The sequence below is a fragment of the Argentina silus genome (assembly GCF_951799395.1).
Source record: "Argentina silus genome assembly, chromosome: 17".
Taxonomy (NCBI): domain Eukaryota; kingdom Metazoa; phylum Chordata; class Actinopteri; order Argentiniformes; family Argentinidae; genus Argentina; species Argentina silus.
In genome coordinates, this window is record NC_139671.1 from 2,779,450 (window position 1) to 2,800,525 (window position 21,076).

Here is a 21,076-nt window from a genome sequence, read left to right on the forward strand (position 1 = left end):
GATTTAGCAGAAAGCTAAAGTGAACATGAATGTTTTTAGCCTTGATTTAAAAGTGGTCAGAGTTGGGGCAAGTCTTAAATCTTCAGGAAGTTTATTCCAGCTATTTGTTGCATAGTAACTAAATCCTGCTTTCCCATGTTTTGTATTTACTCTGGGAACCAATAACAGATTGGTCTCAGATGATCTGTCGAAATGAGCTGTCGAAATGTAGATCCGAATCGATAATAACCCCGAGATTTCTGGCTTGGTTTTTGGTTTTCAAGGACAGAGAGTGAAGGTGTTGGGTAACTTTCAGCCTTTCTTTTTTCTCGCCAAAAACAATTATCTCGGTTTTGTCCTTATTTAATTGAAGGAAATTTATCACATCCAGTCTTTGACTTGCTCAATGCACTGGCACAGCAGATCTATGCGGCGATAGTCGTACGGTGATAGCGCTACATAGATCTGAATGTCGTTGGCATAGCAATAGTAGTCAATATTATTATTTCGCATGATTAGCCCTAGTGGGAGCATGTAGAGGTTGAATAAAAACGGCCCTAGGACTGAACCTTGGGGGACTCCGCACGTCACGTTAATTGGTTCCGATACATAGTTGCCAACGGAGACTAAATAATTCCTGTCTTGTAGATATGACCTGAACCAACTTAAAGCTGTGCCTGAAAGCCCGACCCAGTTTTCCAACCTGTCCAAAAGATTCATTCTATTTGTCCCTTCTTGCACTTAATCAGCACAAACTCCACAATTATTTGCACACAGTGTTAATTGCATTCATTATGTTACGTAGTGTTGCACATAGTGTTAATTATATTAGTTATGCATTGATATTAACAAAATATAGCCACATTCCCTTGCCAAACTTTCACATGGAAACTGCCATTCTCAAATAAGCCCTACAGGAGGATTGTTGTGTTCAGTTGGAGCAGGTAGAGATGTGGGGTGAAACTTTGTCACTTGGGCTGTGTGGTTTCAACCGCTCCTCTTATCATCCATTATGTTATTTCCTGTAGTAGAGATGTTTTTGATGAATACATAGTCACAGTTGTTTTTGTACAGGGCGTGTGGAGCAGTTCTCACTGTGGGAACTAGTCTCCCAGCAGGCACAGTAGTAGGTAGCAGAATGGGACTCTTTTACTGCTTTTAGCCGTAGTTCACACCAATCCTTACCACGTACCGCAGTGAAGTCTGATACTTGAGGATGGCTTGAATCAGGTGTGATTTTGCCGTTGTCAATTCTAATGGTGAGAATTCTAGTGAAAGGCTTCCCCTCTACCTTCTGGTACCAGTGGATATAGTTATTCCAGCATTGGCCAACAACTCTGCAGTTGAAGGAGACACTCTGGCTCTTAATCTTCGTCCATGAGATCTGATTCTGGTCCAATCTCAACATCACAGTCACTGCATTGTTGACACAAAGTGCCCCCAAAACCCAGTTAAATTACAGTTACAATATTCATGCTGTTAAGTGACTAAAACAATAAAACTACTTACCTTGAAAAAGAGAATAGATAAATAGACTAAAACTAAGGTAGTACATCTCTCTCATGGCCCTGCAATATCTGTAGTACTGTAAAGGGGGTCTATGTTAGATTGACCTCTGATTGGTTGTCTCAGATGTATTAGAGCTGTACAATGAAGAGATACTCTGTCACTGTCATCAAGATGTCTTTGGGAGAGATGTTGTAGGAACTACAGTGCTCTATGACAGTCTGACTGGTGTGATGAGCCCACTACTGGAGGATCAGAATATCTGGCATTCAGAGCAGAAATACAGATGTCAAGTGCAAAACCATTGTAGACGGATTATTATTAAAATAGTCTGAAAATATGATGAGTACAGTTGCTGGCTAAAATTGTGACCACTACTATTCTATTTACATGTGTTTACATGTGAATTACTCTCTGTGTTTGTGAGCCAGAGGAATTGCCTTGATCAACTGTTATCACTTTACAAGTGTACAGTTTTGGGTTCATTGGCGTCACAGAAGAACGGGCACACCTAGCCGACATCCTGTTGGCGATTAAATCAAAACACCCCTTTTTCTCTCATGACATCATGACATTTGAATGTTTCATAGATGTGTAGAACCTTGGGGGACTCCGCACGTCACGTTAATTGGTTCCGATACATAGTTGCCAACGGAGACGAAATAATTCCTGTCTTGTCGATATGACCTGAACCAACTTAAAGCTGTGCCTGAAAGCCCGACCCAGTTTTCCAACCTGTCCAAAAGATTCATTCTATTTGTCCCTTCTTGCACTTAATCAGCACAAACTCCACAATTATTTGCACACAGTGTTAATTGCATTCATTATGTTACATAGTGTTGCACAGAGTGTTAATTATATTAGTTATGCATTGATATTAACAAAATGTAGGCACATTCCCTTGCCAAACTTTCACATGGAAACTGCCATTCTTAAATAAGCCCTACAGGAGGATTGTTGTGTTCAGTTGGAGCAGGTAGAGATGTGGGGTGAAACTTTGCCACTTGGGCTGTGTGGTTTCAACCGCTCCTCTTATCATACATTATGTTATTTCCTGTAGTAGAGATGTTTTTAATGAATACAGAGTCACAGTTGTTTTTGTACAGGGCGTGTGGAGCAGTTCTCACTGTGGTAACCAGTCTCCCAGCAGGCACAGTAGTAGGTAGCAGAATGGGACTCTTTTACTGCTTTTAGCCGTAGTTCACACCAATCCTTACCACGTACCGCAGTGAAGTCTGATACTTGAGGATGGCTTGAATCAGGTGTGATTTTGCCGTTGTCAATTTTAATGTTGAGAATTCTAGTGAAAGGCTTCCCCTCTACCTTCTGGTACCAGTGGATATAGTTATTCCAGCATTGGCCAACAACTCTGCAGTTGAAGGAGACACTCTGGCTCTTAATCTTCGTCCATGAGATCTGATTCTGGTCCAATCTCACCGTCACAGTCACTGCATTGTTGACACAAAGTGCCCCCAAAAACCCAGTTAAATTACAGTTACAATATTCATGCTGTTAAGTGACTAAAACAATACAACTACTTACCTTGAAAAAGAGAATAGATAAACACACTAAAACTAAGGTAGTACATCTCTCTCATGGCCCTGCAATGTCTGTAGTACTGTAAAGGGGGTCTATGTTAGATTGACCTCTGATTGGTTGTCTCAGATGTATTAGAGCTGTACAATGAAGAGATACTCTGTCACTGTCATCAAGATGTCTTTGGGAGAGATGTTGTAGGAACTACAGTGCTCTATGACAGTCTGACTGGTGTGATGAGCCCACTACTGGTGGAACAGAATATCTGGCATTCAGAGCAGAAATACAGATGTCAAGTGCAACACCGTTGTAGACAGATTATTATTAAACTAGTCTGAAAATATGATGAGTACAGTTGCTGCCTAAAATTGTGACCCCTACTATTCTATTTACATGTGTTTACATGTGAATTACTCTCTGTGTTTGTGAGCCAGAGGAATTGCCTTGATCAACTGTTATCACTTTACAAAAGTTAAATCAAAACACCCCTTTTTCTCTTATGACATCATGACATTTGAATGTTTCATAGATGTGTATATAGTCATATTTTATCTTATTTTTAACGTGTGTTTTATGAGTCGTATTTTGATGTCATTTTCGTTATTGTGTGATGCTACTTTCCAGTATTTTGATATGTATCTTTGATAACATAACATTCCACAGAGATTCAGCCAAATGGTCAATCAGATCATTACAATGAGCAATTGAAATGTAAATGGAATCGCATCGCTAGCGCTGTCCACCGTATCCAGCTGAATACCTCTGGGAAATACTGTTTATGAATTGAATACTATTGTTGTTACAACTTGCCAGAAGGTATCCCCCATTTGATAAAAGGTCCTTTGATGTTTACAGTAGAAATTCCACCTCATATGTGAGTTAGCACATATAGTCTTGCTAGGCAATCTTATTTTCAATTGATTATTTTCCTGGAACCTTCGACGACTACGGTATGTTTTATATGTTGTGTTAACACTTTTGATTGTATGACTTGAACTAAGCTGGATAAGTTTACATTATTTCTTGTCTAAATAAAACTCCTCAATTAATGATTATAATTCTATCATTTGTCCGAAAATGCAACGGATGAATATGTATGCTAGGATAATCTGCTAGAACTAGGCTTTGAATATGAATGACCCGGTTAAGACAAGATATATCTTTGGCCAACGCACAACGCGGTTCAGGTGTCGGGTTGACGTTTGTAGCACTGGGATTTCGGCAATTAGAATCTTATTTTATAATTAGGAGAGATACTTTCGACCTATGGCATGTTAGGAGATATCTCTCATTTAACTAGTTATTTGTATAATTGATTCCCGACTAAATCTGATTTTGAAATAGTCTAGTGTGTTGCACTCGTTGCTGGCCACAACGTTTAAGAGTATTCCGACTATAAACTGATTGTGTTCATTATATTTGGCGAGTGTACGCAAGTGGAGAGCCTCTGTATCATCTTTTGTTCTATTGGACCTGGATCAAAGTTGTTTACCAACTATTCTACATTCCCATGTCAATCTAATATTTGAGTACTTCACCATCACTTGGGGTTTCTGGTTTCAAACAGCTTCTCTAATCTCATGCCGCTTCCTGTGTTTAAGGGGATACAGTTGTTCATTTGTTTCCAGCTTTATTAAGACCGGTTGTTTTTGTACAGGCTTTGTGGATTCGTTCTCACTGTGGGAGCCACTCCAGCAGGCACAGTAGTAGGTGGCAGAATGGGACACTTTTACTGACTTGATCACCAGCTCACAGTTGTTCTGATTTCTCGTGGCTGAGAAGTCATTTTTTTGAGGATGGTTGAAACCTGAATAAATCTTGCCATCATTCTTGATGTAAAGAATCACTTTGAAAGGTTCATTCCCTTTCCTCTGGTACCAAAACACCGCGTCATAACACTGGTCCGTGCTGCACCTGAAGGACACACTCTGGCCTTCTCTCCTTGTCCGTGATAGCTCCTGGTCCATTTTCTGTCCTGCTACACACACTGTAACGATACAAATATTTGTTCATGTACACTCATCTTAACTGAGTTAGCTTATATGATACTTTTATTGGATGGGAAACACTTACCTAAGTAAAGCAAGTAAAGGATAACACCAGTTTCTCGGAGCATTTCCATGTCGCTTCTGAAGTGTCTTCTTTTGAAAAAGAGGTCAAGATAACTGTGTTTCGTTAGAGCTGCAACACCGTCACCTGGGGTGTGGTTACATTAGCTCATTTAGTGCTGAGCGTGAAAAAAGTCAGCCAAATTGTGAACATTCTAGAGTGCCACGGGTGACTTTATTCACCAAAAATATATAAAACGTAAAAATATTTTAAAAATAAATAAATAAATAAAACACTTGGCACTCTAGGTGGTGAGGGTTCAGGAATTCTTTAACAGTTAGTGAGTAAAGCATGTGACATCCACCAGATACTGTACATCATAATGGCTCACTTGTATTTTTGTCCACAAGATGTGATTAGTGCATGACATCATGACATTTGAATGTTTCATAGATGTGTAGAACCTTGGGGGACTCCGCACGTCACGTTAATTGGTTCCGATACATAGTTGCCAATGGAGACGAAATAATTCCTGTCTTGTAGATATGACCTGAACCAACTTAAAGCTGTGCCTGAAAGCCCGACCCAGTTTTCCAACCTGTCCAAAAGATTCATTCTATTTGTCCCTTCTTGCACTTAATCAGCACAAACTCCACAATTATTTGCACACAGTGTTAATTGCATTCGTTATGTTACATAGTGTTGCACATGGTGTTAATTATATTAGTTATGCATTGATATTAACAAAATATAGTCACATTCCCTTGCCAAACTTTCACATGGAAACTGCCATTCTCAAATAAGCCCTACAGGAGGATTGTTGTGTTCAGTTGGAGCAGGTAGAGATGTGGGGTGAAACTTTGCCACTTGGGCTGTGTGGTTTCAACAGCTCCTCTTGTCATCCATTATGTTATTTCCTGTAGTAGAGATGTTTTTAATGAATACAGAGTCATAGATTTTGGTTGAAGCCAAGTTGTTTTTGTACAGGGCGTGTGGAGCAGTTCTCACTGTGGGAACCATCACTCTCCCAGCAGGCACAGTAGTAGGTAGCAGAATGGGACTCTTTTACTGCTTTTAGCTGTAGTTCCCATGTGGACTGGAATGTGGACCAGAGACAGGGGCCGCAACATTCGGCCAATTGACTGTTTTGAAATAATACTGTAAAATCGAAGAAAATACATCAGATAAGCACTACAAGCTCCGTAACTTTTCAGTCTACCTCAAATCCGTGGACTGCCTTCAGATAAACGTAAAGCTGTTCGAAGCAAGACTGATAATGAATCAAATAAGCACTACACGTTCTGGTAACTTTTCAGTCATATTGATAGATAGGTACTTTATTGATCCCCGAGGGGAAATTAAGGCGTTACAGCAGCTCACATCACAAACTACCAAACAACAACAGCAAAATAAAGTGACAATAGAATAATAGTATAATATACGTTTGAATAGTCACCAGTTCACGCAATGAGGGGCACTACATCATTCGTGGGGGACACCATGTTTACTGTACACATGTTTCCTATTGATATATCACATATAAGCCATTTTAACTACAAAGAAGCTCTAAGCAGAGGGGTCGGGAAATGAAAACACAATAACTTAATTGACACAGTATACAGTATTTTGATTTTCATGTCAAATATCTAACACAAAAGTGTTGGTGATACCGTATAAACACTATGTTGATTGTTTATATAGACATAAGGCATAACATACACATTTATAGTATACATTTAGCTAAATAAGTTAATCACCCAAAGATCAACCAAAGATTACAACTATAGCTGTAATTCATGTATGACCAGTCTGAAAAGCATACTGTAGCTAGTTAAGACTTCATAATAACTTTCACTAAAAAGCCATTATCTAGAACACTAGAACGCTAGAACACTAGAACACTAGAACACTAGAACACAGATTTTTAATAGTACAGATACTGTAGATACAGTATATCATTTGGAATAGCTTCTTACTGAAAGTTATCATGTGGTGTTACTGATCACTCACTCATTTTTTAAAATGGAGCCAGATTATGTGCACTAGTTACCTCTCAAATTCAGAAAAATATACTATACTATCCTACGCTAATAAGAGGAACTTAATAAAGCATTTTCATCCATTATATGGTAATTTGTGTCAAGATTTGGCAATTCATTTGAAACATTAGAAACCGTTCTTAATTTTCAAAATCGTTTCAGCTTTAGGGAATATAAAAACAACTCATTAAAGAGAAAATGATCACCCAAAACTTCAAGCAATGAAATCAAAACACAGGCTACATGACAGCTTATTATTTCTCAGCACTTAAGGCTCCTACTTTACTCGGAGGAATATATTGGTTGTGGTTGTAGTTGCCATGTTCCTGTGGAGCAGCAGAAGAGAGAGCCCACAGCAGAACACCAAGCTCTTCACAATCATCACTGTGTAAGCCACAGAGGCCAGGTTCACACTGCACACTGGGAAGGAAGAGGAAGAGTAAAATGAGAAGGTAAAAAATGTACCGGTGTACCACTGGTGTTTTCACTAATCAGACCCTAACGGAATACCCAAAATGACTAACCTCCGCCCAACCGAGAGCCTGCAAAACAAGTCCACCCCAAATGGGCCTATTGCCTTAGGCTGCCACTCAAGAGCTCACAGAACACAGTGGGTGTTGATTTGATGATAAAAAGCCATAACTGCAACATCGATAGGCCTACTGAAAGGCATAGATCTATCTGTGTGCGCCTATTTTTGATCAGCAAGAGACCGGACTTGCGACTAGATCCATGTCTGACCTGACCCGGGCCCGTTGAGATGGTTCCTGAGCCTGGCCCGAGCCCAATATCAAAGACATTTATGAGCCCAAAAGAGGCTGGAAAACTAGTTACAATCAACAACTGTATTTACTGCATCTGCCGTCATAGAATACCACATGTATTTCCGGAAATTAGCTATCTTTCTGTTGTTATGTTTACTGTTGTTATTTAGTGTGTGTGTAATGTGTAAGCATTGATGCCATGTAAATCATGCTCCGTAGGAGCCGGCTTCACGCAGCAGAATTATTTATCGGACTGTATGTGTTGATCTGATTCCCTTGGCCAGGTGCAGGCGAAGAGAACATGACAACTCAGAGGCACATTAGCCAATAGGGACTGTTTATTATTTTTCTATTATTACGTTTGTATTAGACCTGGTATTACACATATTATTTTTCGCAGCCTATAAACACCAATAGGAATTTCAGTAAAAAGGACTGACAGAAAACAGAAAGAACGTTAAAAAGTGATAAAACTTAATTATTAGCGTTATATCTGCAGATTATATACTCTTAGATAGCCTAAAGGAAAATAACAACAATAAAAACATTGAATTAACTGAACAGCTGCTGCTGCTGTGCTTGCCTCACTGACCAGAGCAGAGGGTGATAGAGGGAGAGAGAGCAGCCTATAGGCCTACTTCATGTTTTAATCAAATATCAAAAACATTTACGTAAATTTAATGTGCACAACAGTGCCTGCTGTATATGCTTGCTCAATAAGGCACATTGACATTTCTTCATCTGAATCGTGAGCGGGACACTGACTCTCTCTCTCCAAGTGAAATATGCGCTGGAAGAGGCCGTAGGTGTTCTGTTATCTTCATATGCTTAAAGTTTTAATCAGTATGTTTTGTAGGGGGGGTCACTTTTAAAAAAAATGTTCAGGGAGGGTTATGCGATTTTATCCCAGCGATTTTCTTAGTGATTTCTTGTTTACCTGATTTTTGATCTTTGTTAGGTTTTCCGAGTTTGTCTTTTGCCTATTCCCTGTTGGATTATCTGCCTCCTATTTGACTGATTACCCGTGTACCAGACTCTGCCTTGCAAACCCCTTTTTTGGATATCTGCCTCCCTGCTAATTGTCTACCCATGTACCGAACTCTTTTCTGGAATTAAAGGATTATTTGTTTGGATTAAGCTTGGTCGACAGCCATTACACAGAGTTTAAGAAGAAATGGAGCTCATTTGAAGCACATGAAGCACATTAAACCAGTCAATTGTTAGTTTTTGAACGTGCTCAAAGCGTGACTAAAATAGATCAATGCTAGGTAACAGCAATAGACCCATCATGGTCCTTGCATCCAGAGCTCTTTCTATTAATTTGCGAGTGGTAAACATTTCCCCAGCCTCGACTATCAGTTATACCAAAACAAGTGGCTTGCCAGTCATTTGTCTGAATAACAAATTAAGTATTGCACCTTTAAGACAATTTCAAATGATATGTCATGAATTAAGTCACAATAAAAGATTTTGAAATGTCTTTGGTAGGATTTCGATCATGGCATAGTCAGCAAATACCATACATTAATACTAAATATATAGTGGTACGTATTTATACAAGCAAAAAAACTGATATAATATTCTTAACAGTCTTACCATTGTTGACTGGGAGAATCAGCATGTCTTCTGGGTCATTTATTATCACATTGATAACATTTTTGTTAATAAGTATGTCGACTGTTTGACAATTGTAATTTTAGTTTGCTCTACCTGGTATCCCCATGGTGTCCACAATACACCCTTCATGCTCCACGGAACAGGTGAAGTTGTTTGTATCAGCTTGTCCGTCAATGATGATCATACTGGTCACCTGTCCTTCCTCCCTCTGCTCCAGTATTTCTCTCTCTTTTTTTGGCACCTCCACTGTTTGGCCATTTTTATCCATCTTCCATGAGAACCTGACTAAGTTTGGAAACATGTCTCTCGCCAGACACAGCAGGGTGGTCTTCCCGTCTGGTTGAGGTTGAGATACTGGGTAGACGGTCACACTGGGTTTTTGGACTTGGTTGTCTGATTGTCAAGGGAAACAATTGCATTATTTTTCACCGTAAAAAGGTCACTGCTGAGTCATGAGACAATATTCCATATTGTAGTTCTGTTCATGTAGAAAATACTGTAGCTATCATCTTTCTAAAACATTCATAGTTAACTGCCTCACTTGAGTATTAAAGTATTTCCAATTCAAGTACTGTACATTGTGATTTATACTGTATACACATTAACTGATATAGTAACAGTGGGTATTTTCTAGTATATTCATCAAATAATTCAACACAATTGGTAATTACGTGCTAATAAATTGTACTGGTATTGACTACCAAAATGTAATTATTAGGTCATCATTTCATTTTTAATATTTAACACATAATTTAAATGTTTATACCAGAGAAATGGAGATTTGCAACTAAAGCGTAATCATTAACATCATTAATTATTCCGAAATGTCTAATAAGATTACATCTGATTTTAACATAGATTGCATTTTCCTTTGTTTAATTGGGCTGAAAAATACTTTGATAAGCTATTTTGTGAATATTGTTGTTTGTGTATAGCATAGGAATACGTTTAGATCTCTTACCTGTTACATACAATGTTGTGCCAGACCCAAACACCTTTATCCAACACTGTGAAATACCTCATGCCAAAAAGCAGTCTGCAAAGATACAGTAACTTTTATTGTGTGTAGCTTTTCATTCTGGGTTTATCCCAGGTGTGAATCTTTGGCCCAATGCCAATGCTTGGCACTGGATTAACAAATGCATGTGAAATGTGAAACAAGGGTAGATTTGCCCAGGGTTGAGAAAATGGTTTGAAGAACTGCCCAATATCCACGGCATACCACATCTATGAAATATGGTGGGTTAGGGTTAGGGCATGTATGGCTTCCACTGGACTGGCTCACTTGTCTTAATTGATGATGTAACTGTAATTGGTGACAGCAGCAGCAGGATGAATTCTGAAGCTTACAGAAACATCTTGTCAGCCCAAGCAAATGCCTCCAAACTCATTGGACGGCGCTTCATCATACAGCAGGACAATGACCCAACTAGGGAGTTTTTCAGGACCGTTGCTGACTGCAGAATTAAATTCTATTGAACATGCATTTTGTTTGCTGAAGTATAGACTTAAGGCAACACATGCTCAAAACAAACAACAACTGAAGATGGCTGCAGTACAGGCCTGGCAGAACATCACCAGAGAAGATACCCAGAGTCTGGTGGGGTCAATGGGTTGCAGACTTCACTACTGTACATTACTGCAGTCGGATGGACCCTGTAGCTATATTGATGATTTGTGTAAATTCAGTCCAAAAGGGCTGTTTGCATTTTCATGGCAAATTTTAAGACATAAAGAGTCACCATCATACAGGGCTTTGAAACAGTTAATATCCAGTCTGCCCCAGCGTGCAAAAGTAGATCTTCAAAGTAGATAGAACCACAGGGTTTGAGGAGTGGGAGGAAGGAGTGAAAGGGAGCTAAGTCACACTCTTCCCAGATACTTTCTGGTATATTTTATGCAAGCACTTAAACAGTTTGTAAGTTGAACTCATCAGTACAACTCCAGGTTTTACTAAACCTTGGTTAAAAATACTCAGGAGCCTCGTCCGGTCTCCTAAAAACCTTGTTCCTATGTTGTCTCACACAACACTTTTACTTTTAAAAGATATAAAACTGCAAAAATTAAAAAGCTAAAAAATGCATTATAGTAAAAGTGCAATGTAGTTAAGATTTAGCAGAAAGCTAAAGTGAACATGAATGTTTTTAGCCTTGATTTAAAAGTGGTCAGAGTTGGGGCAAGTCTTAAATCTTCAGGAAGTTTATTCCAGCTATTTGTTGCATAGTAACTAAATCCTGCTTTCCCATGTTTTGTATTTACTCTGGGAACCATTAACAGATTGGTCTCAGATGATCTTAGTGGTCTAGAAGGCTTGTGTAGCGGAAGCATTTCAGTGATTTTTCTAAGTCTTGTGTGGACATGAGTCCTCTTAGTCTTGCTATGTTTTTAAGGTGATCGTAGGCCTATTTTGTTACTGATTTGATGTGGCTGTCGAAATGTAGATCCGAATCCATAATAACCCCGAGATTTCTGGCTTGGTTTTTGGTTTTCAAGGACAGAGAGTGAAGGTGTTGGGTAACTTTCAGCCTTTCTTTTTTCTCGCCAAAAACAATTATCTCGGTTTTGTCCTTATTTAATTGAAGGAAATTTATCACATCCAGTCTTTGACTTGCTCAATGCACTGGCACAGCAGATCAATGCGGCGATAGTCGTACGGTGATAGCGCTACATAGATCTGAATGTCGTTGGCATAGCAATAGTAGTCAATATTATTATTTCGCATGATTAGCCCTCGTGGGAGCATGTAGAGGTTGAATAAAAACGGCCCTAGGACTGAACCTTGGGGGACTCCGCACGTCACGTTAATTGGTTCCGATACATAGTTGCCAACGGAGAGGAAATAATTCCTGTCTTGTAGATATGACCTGAACCAACTTAAAGCTGTGCCTGAAAGCCCTACCCAGTTTTCCAACCTGTCCAAAAGATTCATTCTATTTGTCCCTTCTTGCACTTAATCAGCACAAACTCCACAATTATTTGCACACAGTGTTAATTGCATTCATTATGTTACATAGTGTTGCACATGGTGTTAATTATATTAGTTATGCATTGATATTAACAAAATATAGCCACATTCCCTTGCCAAACTTTCACATGGAAACTGCCATTCCTAAATAAGCCCTACAGGAGGATTGTTGTGTTCAGTTGGAGCAGGTAGAGATGTGGGGTGAAACTTTGTCACTTGGGCTGTGTGGTTTCAACCGCTCCTCTTATCATACATTATGTTATTTCCTGTAGTAGAGATGTTTCTAATGAATACATAGTCACAGTTGTTTTTGTACAGGGCGTGTGGAGCAGTTCTCACTGTGGTAACCAGTCTCCCAGCAGGCACAGTAGTAGGTAGCAGAATGGGACTCTTTTACTGCTTTTAGCTGTAGTTCACACCAATCCTTACCATGTACCGCAGTGAAGTCTGATACTTGAGGATGGGTTGAATCAGGTGTGATTCTGCTGTTGTCAATTTCAATGGTGAGAATTCTAGTGAAAGGCTTCCCCTCTACCTTCTGGTACCAGTGGATATAGTCACCCCTGCATTGGCCGACAACTCTGCAGTTGAAGGAGACACTCTGGCTCCTAATCTTCGTCCATGAGATCTGATTCTGGTCCAATCTCACCATCACAGTCACTGCATTGTTGACACAAAGTGCCCACAATAACCCAGTTAAATTACAGTTACAATATTCATGCTGTCAAGTGACTAAAACAATAAAACTACTTACCTTGAAAAAGAGAATAGATAAATACACTAAAACTAAGGTAGTACATCTCTCTCATGGCCCTGCAATATCTGTAGTACTGTAAAGGGGGTCTATGTTAGATTGACCTCTGATTGGTTGTCTCAGATGTATTAGAGCTGTACATTGAAGAGATACTCTATCACTGTCATCAAGATGTCTTTGGGAGAGATGTTGTAGGAACTACAGTGCTCTATGACAGTCTGACTGGTGTGATGAGCCCACTACTGGTGGAACAGAATATCTGGCATTCAGAGCAGAAATACAGATGTCAAGTGCAACACCGTTGTAGATGGATTATTATTAATAAACTAGTCTGAAAATATGATGAGCACAGTTGCTGGCTAAAATTGTGACCACTACTATTCTATTTACATGTGTTTACATGTGAATTACTCTCTGTGTTTGTGAGCCAGAGGAATTGCCTTGATCAACTGTTATCACTTTACAAGTGTACAGTTTTGGGTTCATTGTGTCACAGAAGAACGGGCACACCTAGCCGACATCCTGTTGGCGATTAAATCAAAACACCCCTTTTTCTCTCATGACATCATGACATTTGAATGTTTCATAGATGTGTAGAACCTTGGGGGACTCCGCACGTCACGTTAATTGGTTCCGATACATAGTTGCCAACGGAGACGAAATAATTCCTGTCTTGTCGATATGACCTGAACCAACTTAAAGCTGTGCCTGAAAGCCCGACCCAGTTTTCCAACCTGTCCAAAAGATTCATTCTATTTGTCCCTTCTTGCACTTAATCAGCACAAACTCCACAATTATTTGCACACAGTGTTAATTGCATTCATTATGTTACATAGTGTTGCACATCGTGTTAATTATATTAGTTATGCATTGATATTAACAAAATATAGCCACATTCCCTTGCCAAACTTTCACATGGAAACTGCCATTCTTAAATAAGCCCTACAGGAGGATTGTTGTGTTCAGTTGGAGCAGGTAGAGATGTGGGGTGAAACTTTGTCACTTGGGCTGTGTGGTTTCAACAGCTCCTCTTATCATACATTATGTTATTTCCTGTAGTAGAGATGTTTTTAATGAATACAGAGTCACAGTTGTTTTTGTACAGGGCGTGTGGAGCAGTTCTCACTGTGGTAACCAGTCTCCCAGCAGGCACAGTAGTAGGTAGCAGAATGGGACTCTTTTACTGCTTTTAGCTGTAGTTCACACCAATCCTTACCATGTACCGCAGTGAAGTCTGATACTTGAGGATGGGTTGAATCAGGTGTGATTGTGCCGTAGTCAATATCAACGGTGAGAATTCTAGTGAAAGGCTTCCCCTCTACCTTCTGGTACCAGTGGATATAGTCACCATAGCATTGGCCAACAACTCTGCAGTTGAAGGAGACACTCTGGCTCTTAATCTTCGTCCATGAGATCTGATTCTGGTCCAATCTCACCTCAGCCACAGTCACTGCATTGTTGACACAAAGTGCCCCCAAAAACCCAGTTAAATTACAGTTACAATATTCATACTGTTAAGTGACTAAAACAATACAACTACTTACCTTGAAAAAGAGAATAGATAAACACACTAAAACTAAGGTAGTACATCTCTCTCATGGCCCTGCAATATCTGTAGTACTGTAAAGGGGGTCTATGTTAGATTGAACTCTGATTGGTTGTCTCAGATGTATTAGAGCTGTACAATGAAGAGATACTCTGTCACTGTCATCAAGATGTCTTTGGGAGAGATGTTGTAGGAACTACAGTGCTCTATGACAGTCTGACTGGTGTGATGAGCCCACTACTGGTGGAACAGAATATCTGGCATTCAGAGCAGAAATACAGATGTCAAGTGCAACACCGTTGTAGACGGATTATTATTATTAAACTAGTCTGAAAATATGATGAGTACAGTTGTTGGCTAAAATTGTGACCACTACTATTCTATTTACATGTGTTTACATGTGAATTACTCTCTGTGTTTGTGAGCCAGAGGAATTGCCTTGATCAACTGTTATCACTTTACAAAAGTTAAATCAAAACACCCCTTTTTCTCTTATGACATCATGACATTTGAATGTTTCATAGATGTGTATATAGTCATATTTTATCTTATTTTTAACGTGTGTTTTATGAGTCGTATTTTGATGTCATTTTCGTTATTGTGTGATGCTACTTTCCAGTATTTTGATATGTATCTTTGATAACATAACATTCCACAGAGATTCAGCCAAATGGTCAATCAGATCGTTACAATGAGCAATAGAAATGTAAATGGAATCGCATCGCTAGCGCTGTATCCAGCTGAATACCTCTGGGAAATACTGTTTATGAATTGAATACTATAGTTGTTACAACTTGCCAGAAGGTATCCCCCATTTGATAAAAGGTCCTTTGATGTTTACAGTAGAAATTCCATTTGGAATACAATAGAAATTCCACCTCATATGTGAGTTAGCACATATAGTCTTGCTAGGCAATCTTATTTTCAATTGATTATTTTTCTCGAACCTTCGACTACTACGGTATGTTTTATATGTTGTGTTAACACTTTTGATTGTATGACTTGAACTAAGCTGGATAAGCTTACATTATTTCTTGTCTAAATAAAACTCCTCAATTAATGATTATAATTCTCTCATTTGTCCGAAAATGCAACGGATGAATATGTATGCTAGGATAATCTGCTAGAACTAGGCTTTGAATATTAATGACCCGGTTAAGACAAGATATATCTTTGGCCAACGCACAACGCGGTTCAGGTGTCGGGTTGACGTTTGTAGCACTGGGATTTCGGCAATTAGAATCTTATTTTATAATTAGGAGAGATACTTTCGACCTATGGCATGTTAGGAGATATCTCTCATTTAACTAGTTATTTGTATAATTGATTCCCGACTAAATCTGATTTTGAAATAGTCTAGTGTGTTGCACTCGTTGCTGGCCATAACGTTTAAGAGTATTCCGACTATAAACTGATTGTGTTCATTATATTTGGCGAGTGTACGCAAGTGGAGAGCCTCTGTATCATATTTTGTTCTATTGGACCTGGATCAAAGTTGTTTAACAACTATTCTACATTCCCATGTCAATCTAATATTTGAGTACTTCACCATCACTTGGGGTTTCTGGTTTCAAACGGCTTCTCTAATCTCATGCCACTTCCTGTGTTTAAGGGGATACAGTTGTTCATTTGTTTCCAGCTTTATTAAGAGCGGTTGTTTTTGTACAGGCTTTGTGGATTCGTTCTCACTGTGGGTGCCACTCTTCCAGCAGGCACAGTAGTAGGTGGCAGAATGGGACACTTTTACTGACTTGATCACCAGCTCACAGTTGTTCTGATTTCTCGTGGCTGAGAAGTCATTTTTTTGAGGATGGTTGAAACCTGAATAAATCTTGCCATCATCCTTGCTGATGTAAAGAATCACTTTGAAAGGTTCATTCTCTTTCCTCTGGTACCAAAACACCGCGTCATAACACTGGCCCGTGCTGCACCTGAAGGACACACTCTGGCCTTCTCTCCTTGTCCGTGATAGCTCCTGGTCCATTTTCTGTCCTGCTACACACACTGTAACGATACAAATATTTGTTCATGTACACTCATCTTAACTGAGTTAGCTTATATGATACTTTGATTGGATGGGAAACACTTACCTAAGTAAAGCAAGTAAAGGATGACACCAGTTTCTCGAAGCATTTCCATGTCGCTTCTGAAGTGTCTTCTTTTGAAAAAGAGGTCAAGATAACTGTGTTTCGTTAGAGCTGCAACACCGTCACCTGGGGTGTGGTTACATTAGCTCATTTAGTGCTGAGCGTGAAAAAAAGTCAGCCAAATTGTGAACATTCTAGAGTGCCAAGGGTGACTTTATTCACCCAAAATATATAAAACGTAAAAATATTTAAAAAATAAATAAATAAATAAAACACTTGGCACTCTAGGTGGTGAGGGTTCAGGAATTCTTTAACAGTTATTGAGTAAAGCATGTGACATCCACCAGATACTGTACATCATAATGGCTCATTTGTATTTTTGTCCACAAGATGTGATTAGTGCATAAGCTTACAGTGCATCATGTTAGAGAGCTTGAGTTGAGTAGAAAAATGGTTCCCATAACAACTTTCATATTCTACAAATATATTTAATATTCATTTAATTGTATTCCATTTAATCTTGACCCTTTCCCTCCTCCCTGCCTCTGTATTTTTCATGAAATGGTCATCTGTATGAACCAGGGTCGGGGGCAGTTGAATTTCAAAACAATTAATTCAGGAAGTTAGGTAAGTTGAAATCATAATTAAATTATAATATTTATTTTTAATGATTTCTTAAAAGCAATTTACTCAATATTTAAATTGAATTGACTGAATTTAAATCAAATTGAATCATATTCACTCTCATAAACACTCTCATATTCAGAAGTCTTTGATTGATACTTATGCAAATCAGAGACCCTATAAAAACAAAGATATTAATTCCAAATTTGCATGAACTATTATCCTTGCATTAAGATGGACTCAATTCAACTTATTGAGTGATTTGTTGATGACATTTTTGCATTTTAGCTCATTTTAAGAGTGTCATAGCAAATGGTCTGAATACTTATGTACATGAGGTATTTATGTATTTCAATTTTAATACATTTACTGAAATTTCTATTATTGTGTGTGATTTGATGGCAAATTCTTTTAATTCAATCCATTTTAAATTCAGTCTATAACACAACAAAATGTGGAAAAGTGAAGGGGTCTGAATACTTTCCGAAGACACTGTATCTCGAAGACATTGGATAAATATTACAAGGTACTCCACTGCATCTGTTACCGATCAAACAGACATACTGCACACAGTATCTTCCACACACATCATTTCCAGAAACAAATGTCGATGTGTGAGAAAAACAACCCGCAGCATATAATTAATAATCTGTCAGTCAAACTGTGGTTTAACTGCCTCATCTTGTTTCCAGTAAACAGAACCTCAGCCTTCATAAGAAACACGTTTGATGTTCGCCACGTTTTCCGCCACTACGGTTTCTAACAGTTTGGTCTTTTGTGTACCCAAGCTAACATAAACATGCAACCGGATGGAAAAATATTAATTAAAAAAAAGTGTATTTAAAAATAGATAGAGACAGCACAGTGTAACCATGATCTGAACAAGAATAAAATGTCCCATGCATGTGATGTAGGTACCTGACGCCATAATAAAAATGCCACTTTATAGTTTTTTTAGCTATCTTCAAAGAGGTCATATTAATAGAGAACAAATAATTTCACATTTGTTTGATAATTAATGGATATCAATAACGATTATTTGATTCATCATCTTATAACAGGATATAACTGTAGGAAAAAAGGGTTAGGGTTAGGGTTAGTTACTCTAAAAAAAGATAATTCATTTATGATTACACAAAATAGGAAAAGGCGCAACATTTTGAGATTCACCAATTACATGTAATGTTTACAAGATATAAGTCAAGACAATTACTTCACAATCAGAAAAATTGAAATTTGGCAATTGGAAATATTCACACTCAAATGTCTGAAAAATATACTTTTATATAATTTAGTATAAACTATACTAATTCTTTTTTACTAATATCTTTTATTAAGATCATTTACTTAAAGGATAGATGGGAGTTCCTGACACATAATACTTTGTAATTGTAAACACTAAATATCATTCTACTTCTTAGAGTGTAATCAGATACCGTTCCTTCATCCGAGGTCTATCTGTCTATCTACTGTATATCAAGCAGAACACACACACACACACACACACACACACACACACACACACACACACACACACACACACACACACACACACACACTGCAGGCAGCAGTACACAAGCGGGGGAGAAAAGAATGTGGTCAACTCCGGTTTCTGTATTTTGCGCAAGGTGCTTGAGAACAAAGTCAACATAAACTGACCCGATTTAAATGTCGTATTAGGGGACCGAGATCCAAGATGTGTAGAATTCGCAAACACTCACGAGCGAGCGCGCACGTGACAGAGGGAGTGAGTAATAGAAAGGACAAGGGAGATGGAGAGAGATAATCGGAGAAAGAAAGATTTAATACAGATTTAATGACGTATCGGAAAATGTGTGGATAAGAAGCCAAAAGAGAGGAGGGCTACTACTAACCCTAACCCTAACCCTAACCCTAACCCTAAGGAAAAAGACGACAAGGCAGTGTCAATACACCTACACCTCTAGATAAACCTGAGTTACTAAATGCACATTTAATAAACTGACAGTAATTGCTCCTCTCTGTTACTTCAGAGGCCGCTGGTCTGGCTTTGAGTGACATCATCTAGAAAGCAGAAAGACTGAAACATGTGGCATCCGCACATAGGTTAGAAATATGACCTTTAAAGAAAAACATGTTATCTGTTATTTTGTCGCACAGTCATCCATTTGAGTGGTTGACTGGGAATTTCTCACAATTTAGGGGACCCATGCGGCACTAGGACCAGTGGCTAAGAATATAACTAATAGCAATACATTATACTACAGTATATCAGAAACAGATAAAGTCTGATTGACATAAGTGAAAAAGTATTTTCATTTATGTCAATCAGACTTTGCCCTGTGTAAGTAAAGGGACAGTGAAGCATTTTTTCTTTTTTTTGTTCTACGCTGGATTTTAAATCAAGACCCAGATTGTCACTTTAAACAAGCATGCAGTAAAGTGTTATAATGCAAAAAGACATGGACAGTGTGTGTGCTTGGAGCAAATGTAAGGTTAAAAGGCTAGAGGGGACGAGGATGTTACAGATTGCACTTTTACAGAGTGGCCCTCGTGTACATCTGTGATATGTTTGCGCCCCCCACTGAGGGGAGTCTGTAACTACACCAACGCATGGGTCACTAGGATGGAGATGTGTATTCAAGATGTTTTTCCTCAGGCGGCTGAGCAAATTTGGCATGGCCCCCCAGATCCTCACAAACTTCTACAGGTGCACCGTTGAGAGTATTCTGTCCAGTTGTAAAGCCGCCTGGAACAGCAGCTGCACCGCCCTCGACCGTAAGGCTCTGCAGAGGGTGGTGAAAGTGGCCCAGTTCATCACAGACTGAGTTCCCAGCCGTACAGGACATTACATTTCTACTTCAGGAGGTGCAAAAGGAAGACTGGGAAGATCATCAAGGGCCACAGCCACCCCAGCCATGCCCTGTTCTACCATCTGGCAAACGGTACCAGACTATACAGACCGAAAGGCTCAGGAACAGCTTCTACCCACAGACCATAAGGCTGCTCAACTGACCCCGCTTTAGATTCAAACTCAACTGATATGCATTCTAGAAGTGTTCCTGAGTAGAGAGGTACCAGAGATTAATTGAAATCTTTGAGAAATAGTTTTGTACAGTCCATTATATGTCTCCTACACAGTGCAGATAGGGCACTTTGAGATGTATGGCCGGAGTAAATAGCCAACAACATTTGCTAAGACATCGCTTTAGAGTCAAACTCATCTGATCCATATTCTAGTGTTGCCGAGTAGAGAGGAATCAGAGATTCATTTAAATGTTTGAAAAATAGTTCTGTACAGTGAATTATTCTGGGGCAATACCATTTCATAATATTAATTACGATATAAGAACAATTACAAACCCTTCTGGGACAATACTATACCAAATATTATACATATATAATATGTATATAGGCATTTGCTTGTATATATATATATTTGTTAAGATGATTAGCATCTTTTTTTGTGGTTCCTTGATCCCTATTTACCATGTTTAAATGCAAAATAAAGTTTAACTTGGGTGCTATTATTTTGAAGAAATCCTTATTTACATACATTTACATTGACCAGAAGTAGATGGGCGGAGTTCCACTATTGGAGCTCAGAGAACACATATGCGATCAGCAATCA

General features: G+C 38.7%; 1 long non-coding RNA gene across 1 annotated transcript; it reads right to left on the bottom strand.

The window, feature by feature from the left end:
* Positions 1-6,393: 6,393 nt before the first annotated feature.
* LOC310817869 lies at positions 6,394-10,495 on the bottom strand. Its single transcript, XR_014554699.1, has 3 exons — positions 10,452-10,495; positions 9,584-9,883; positions 6,394-7,529 (listed from the first exon to the last, which is right to left on the bottom strand). It is a non-coding gene; the product is annotated as an uncharacterized lncRNA (long non-coding RNA).
* Positions 10,496-21,076: the final 10,581 nt, after the last annotated feature.